Source organism: Herpailurus yagouaroundi, unplaced genomic scaffold, assembly GCF_014898765.1.
Source record: "Herpailurus yagouaroundi ecotype Mexico unplaced genomic scaffold, PumYag 198, whole genome shotgun sequence".
NCBI classification, from domain to species: Eukaryota; Metazoa; Chordata; class Mammalia; order Carnivora; family Felidae; genus Herpailurus; species Herpailurus yagouaroundi.
The window spans coordinates 17719061-17725060 of NW_024412429.1; the positions used below are offsets into that span (position 1 = coordinate 17719061).

Below are 6000 nucleotides of genomic sequence, written 5' to 3' on the forward strand. Positions count from 1 at the left end.
TGGGAAAGTGTCAGTGAAAAATGTACAGATTCCAGAAAATGTAGAAAATACATCTGAGAAAATTCTACGGGCCTGAACGACTTTTTGGCTCACCTTCATTTCTAGGATCCACTCTATAAACATTGCAACTATAAGCCAGGCGATGTGCTTTAAATATGCAAAGATAAGTAAAATATAGTCCCTGCTTTTGAGAAGATTATAATCTAGCAGAATTCAGATTTATATTGGGACTTCTTATCAGCACATGTCTATTATCTCACCTTATCCTCCCCACATGTGAGGCACAGAGGACAACTGTTATATTCCTTTTAACTGAGGAGCATCATGGAGAGAGACACTGAGACATCTATACACACACTTCCCACCAAGTTAGTCTGCAAGGCTGGCCGTGCACAACTGTGGTGTCAACCCCCACTGCGACTGCAGTCAGCTGTGAGGCAGGCTGAATGAAGTCTGTTGCAGATAATAAAGTACCAGAGGTCTCTTTATATAGAGTATCTCATCTAGAGACAAACACATGTGTTTCAAGAGGAGCAGAAAGTCACCTCCTTAGTGTGTATTACTAAAAACAACTGCTATTGGGAAGTGAGTAAGTAAATTACTGTATAGCAACACTAATGAATACCAGGTAGCTGTGTGTGTGTGTGTGTGTGTGTGTGTGTGTGTGTGTGTGTGTGTGTGTTTTGGTGGAATAAGATATCTAAATAATTAAATGGAAAGAGAAGATTTTAATGAATGAAAAAAGAGGCAGAATCTGTGTATTTAAAAAAGGGATACAAAAATGTATTTTAAAAAGATATTTTGTATGTATCTACAGGAAAGACTCTGAAAGAATATACACTTATTTTGGAGATGGAGCGAGGCCAGGTAAAAGGTTACATGGATGGAAGATGGTCCATCAGTATTTGTATTCTGATACCTGAGCAGGAGAGTAAGAGTAGAATAATTTGAAAATACCTATACTTAGCCAACTATATGTACTTTAAGATAATAAAGCCTATGTTATCTATGCTGAGACTGTTACTGTTATAGTTAACAGTTACAACAATTAACAATCTTCCAGATGTTTGACAAGATGAGATCTACAGTTACATTCTGATTTAAACGTTACATGCAGGCTATATGTTTAGGTGCATGACTAGCTCTATGCTCAGTCCTGTTAAAACAAAAAAGCCAGGTCCCTTTGATTTTCAACCAAGGGCTAACTCAACGTGAACTAATGCTGAGTTACTCTCAAACGGAGTAAGAAATACTCATCCACCAAAGAGATGGTTTAATTGTTTAAAAGAGGTAGGGGGTTGTAGAAAAAGAGGTTTAATGTTACTATCTTAAGCCTAAGAGCCCCTCAATAAACACAATACTTTATAGAAAGTTATAATACATAAAGGTGGACAAGAACACTTTTCTCTAAGTTTACAGTATAAACGCTATGGTTCAGCATTACTGGTTCACCATTATTATGGGCCAGGTCCTATGCTAAATGCCTAACATGTATCATTTCAGTTACTTTGCACATTCCTGTAGTAAGGATTAAATGAGAAACTGCAGGAAAAACTCTTCACACGTTTGGCACATATAACAATAAGTGTCCTTAATGAGGTACCACTACTGTTAAAATCTAACTTCATCAAGCCAATTACTCTAATACAGTTAGCTTTTCAAAAGACTCACAGACTTAAGTGCACCAAGGCTAAGAAATCTTCAGTGGATACCCATTCCCTGCTACTGAATTAAGTCCAAAAACTTTCACCTGACATTCAAAAGTATGACACAGCTCCGTCTTCTATCGCATCCTGTACTCCACTGTTCTCTAGGCACACTGGACTGCTCACAATTTCTAGAACATGTTATACACTTAAAAATAATTTTTTTCTTTACTTCTTAAAGAAGTAAATAATATTTAAAATGTTTAGTTATTTTTGAGAGAGTGTAAGTGGGGGAAAGGCAGAGAGAGGGGGACAGAGGATCTGAAGAGGGCTTTGTGCTGATGGCAGCAAGCCTGATGTGGGGCTCGAACTCACCAACTGTGAGATCATGACCTGAGCCGAAGTCGGAAGCTTAACCGACTGAGCCACTCAGGTGCCCCTATATACTTTCATTTCTATAACTTAGATTTCTAAGGTTTCTAGATTCTTGCCATTCTCTCCAAAGACTTTTATCTATCCCTCAAGGCTTAGTAGAAATGTTACCTTCCCCACAAAGTTGATTCTATCTGGTACTCTCCCGTATACTGTTAGCACTCCTATTATGGTACTTTCTTTGGTATCACTTGTCTGTGAGCTCACCGAAAGCAAAGTTTATTCATTTGCACATCCCTTTGGGCCTAGTACAGTGTTTTACACAAAATTTGCATTCAATAATGTAGAAAAATTTCACCATTACTAACAGTCTCCCAGTGATAACAAACAAGACTTGAAATTCAAATGCAATTCTCTCTTCAATTTCTCCCCCAATTCACCCATCGGCAGTAAAGATCCTGTAATAACTCTGATAGTAGCTCTCTTTCTGGTCCTAATACAACACTCAGTGAGATTCAATCCTTTCAATACCAAACAATTCATGTGGGACATAATCAGGGACCCAATGGTGACTAGACTGGCTGACATATTCATTATACAATAACAGTGGAGGAGAGAATTTCTGAAGCAGAAGCTAGGATATTAGAATCATCTTTTAAAATCACAGTTGGGACATAAAATTTCTCTGATCAATTCTTCTGAACTGAACTTTAAAAACAAAAGATAGGTATGGTTATCTGCCCATTCAGTAAATAAAATCACCTTTCATGGATTAATCCAGTTTCTAAATCTATACAAATTGGTAAAAGCAATAAATGCCCCTAAAAGCCAACTGACCTCAGCCCTCGAATCCTTCATAAGTAGTTTTCACTCCATTAAAATCTTAAGCAACAGGAAACGTGTTTTTGGTTTTGTTGTTATACTCCAGGACAATTTAATCTACTTATGACTTTCTTATTGGATTTATTTTGAATAATCAAGTATCATTACAGCAAGTATTAGTTACACACTTACATTTAAAATTAAACCCTTTATGTAGAAGTACTATATAATACATTAGTTGGTTCTACTTCCAACTGCTGAAGAAAACACTGACTCTATGTGAAGACGTGCATTGCGTGGAATGGTTGAGAGAACTAGTTTCACTTACTTAACTCCATGTACTACTCAGACTCTGTGTGAACCTCTTAAAGGAAGACAGTTTTGCTGTCGATAATGTTTACTTTTCATTGAAGACCAGAGTAGTTTTTGCACATTTACAGGGTCTAACTCAATAGTATTTCCAATTTATTTTTCCTAAGTTGTTTTTGCATTAGTTTGCTACTACTAGCAAACAAGTTAAATCAGAAATATTCAGGCAAAAGTAAGTTAAAGTCAAGAGTAGCTGCATGTTACCTAGATGTTAGGAATGTTACCATACTTGAAAGCAAGAAAACCACAGATTTTGAAAGTAAAGTTTTGGTTATTATAGATGTCACAGTAAGGCAGTTACACAGGCTAAGCTTGACAGGTGCCGTGGACTTTAGCATACCTGGAAATAGAAAAATTCAAATTGTAGCTGTTCTTGGTTGGCCCTTTGCCATTTTTGCAGCTTACAAATTTTTAATTAAGTAACTGCAGTGAGCTCATCTCTACCGGATACTTCTTTTCCAGGGCAGGTCCAGGAACTGGGTCTGGAGCCTTGAAAGCAGAAGAGAAACTAGAGTAAACTAGAGGCAGGCGGAAGGAGAAACGTGACCAGGTAACACTATGAGATCTAATGGCAATGATGCAATGATGTAGTCCCCAGTGCGTCTCACACAAGATATTCTGAGGTGGAAAAAGGATCTCTTAAGTTGTTAAGTTCCCAGAAGATGCCATTTACATGAGTTAAGTCACTGTCTTTCTTTACCCAGCTCTACTCCCGACTTCCAGTTCCAGGTACTGAAACAGTGGCCTTCGTGAGACCTGTGATCGCTTTCAGCAGCAGACTGTCCAACGTGGGACCACAGACAATAGACGAAAGAGAAAAACAACAAATCCACTTTCACTGGTCAAATTAAAATTGTAAAGTCCTCATTTTCAGGTCGTTTTGCTCTTCTTTCACTATCTTATTTCCAATTGTCTTCTAACTGCTCCCCTGATTTCCTACAATCAATTCTCAGAGGTTTCTTCAGAAATACATCCAAGCAATGAACTGAATTTCAAGTTCCAATTTTTAAAAATACTTGGTAATTCTTAAAGTGGGAGGCAAAAAAACAGCTCATAAGATGTGGTTCTTAACCACACTGGAAATTCTCTTTTTCCATTACCAAAATAGGTTCAATCTTTTTGGTATAAATTTGTTGGGTCCATATTAACACACACACACACACACACACACACACACACAACTACAGAGGTTACAGAAATGGCAGGATATTAAAAATGGTAGACTGTTGCATGAGAGCCTGGCAAGGATGTCCTTACACTTGGTGAGCTGGCACCCGAGGGAGCTTCTCTAAGAAACAAATGCCACAGCACTCAAAATGAACTGAATTCTCTGCTACTGTCAAATGATGGCAGATTGTGGCAACTGCTAATAAGACAAAATAATAATAATAATAATAATAATAATAATAATAATAAGGACAAGGATTCAAAGAACTAACTCCTTGCATTTCTAGTGACTAGCAACACAGCAAAGCAAAACAGAATCAAAATAGTTTTTAAGAAAAATGTAAATTTTCCATCTTTCACGATGGCATATTGTCAGTGAAAAAATTCTGGCAGAGTCAGATCTAGGTTCAAATCTTGTGTCAGCATGGCCTTGGACTAAAACTCTCTGCAGAAGTTTCTTTTCTATCAAGTTGGATACCACACCTCATTTTACTAGACTGTCAAGAGAATTAGCTAAAGTACACAAGTGGCTAACAACCTAGCACACAGTAGATAATCAATTTTTCTGCATTACTACAGAGTGAAATACATTTTTTTATTCTAAACATACAGGTCTACCTAAGTTTTCATTTTCATATATACTAAAACAACAGTGTGTAACAAGCTTTAGGTTTAAATAACTCAACTGCATCACATCCTAAGAGACACAACTGATTTATCAACATTGATTTCAGAACTACAAAGGAAATGTGTCAGAGAGCTGAATTCTGAGAGCTGATAATGAATACAAATATAACAATTTACATTTAGAACATAAAGGGAATCAGTGGTAAGCAAGGTAAACAATGTAATTCTTCTCCCTCCAAATAAAATAGAAAGTACCTTTGTCAACACATCTCTTGTTAAAAAGTTACAGATCTGGAGTAGTGTACTTTAAAAAGCAAAAAGAATCCACGCATAATATAACTTGGTTTTTAAGTCAGGAAATGCTTTAAGGGCAAAGAAAAGCCTTACATTTGGGCAATAATTTTCCTCTTACTGATAGAACAGCGGGTTCCATACAAAATTACTATTTACCAAATATGGTTCAAAGATCAGATTACACCTTTCCTAGCATTACCAAGTAATACAGCAAGTATCAAAAGTAACAAAGAATTAAAAAAAAAAAATCCTTAAAGTCATTCTATTCACTGCTACAACTTTATTTCAAAATATTTTTTAAAAGTTAACATGGAAAGTGTCTATTCAAAACCCACTTCAATTTACTTAGAGATGATAAAATTAAATTGTCTGTGTATTCCCTAGAAGGAAAATAAACAAAAAAAAAACCAAAGGAAGTATTTAGGGGTGCCTGGGTGGCTCAGTAGGTTAAGTGTGGGACTTCTGCTCAGGTCATGATCTCAGTTTGTGAGTTCGAGACCTGTGTCGGGCTCTGTGCTGACAGCGCAGGGCCTGGAGCCTGCTTCAGATTCTGTGTCTCCCTCTCTCTCTGCCCCTCCCCCACTTGTGCTCTATCTCTCTCAAAAATAAATAAACATTAAAAAAAATAATTAAAAAAAGTATTTAAGAATGAGGATTCCTGGGGTATCTGGGTGGCTCAGTTGGTTAAGCATCTGACTCTGGA

General features: G+C 36.9%; 1 protein-coding gene across 1 annotated transcript in view; it reads right to left on the reverse strand.

Annotated features, from left to right (window-relative positions):
• Positions 1 to 3896, reverse strand: part of TAB2 (TGF-beta activated kinase 1 (MAP3K7) binding protein 2) — a 65238-nt gene extending 61342 nt beyond the window's left edge. Inside the window, exon 1 of the mRNA XM_040448922.1 lies at positions 3550 to 3896. The gene's annotated coding sequence lies outside the window, so the exon portion shown is untranslated. The remainder of the gene's footprint in view (positions 1 to 3549) is intronic.
• Between the last annotated feature and the right edge of the window lie 2104 nt (positions 3897 to 6000).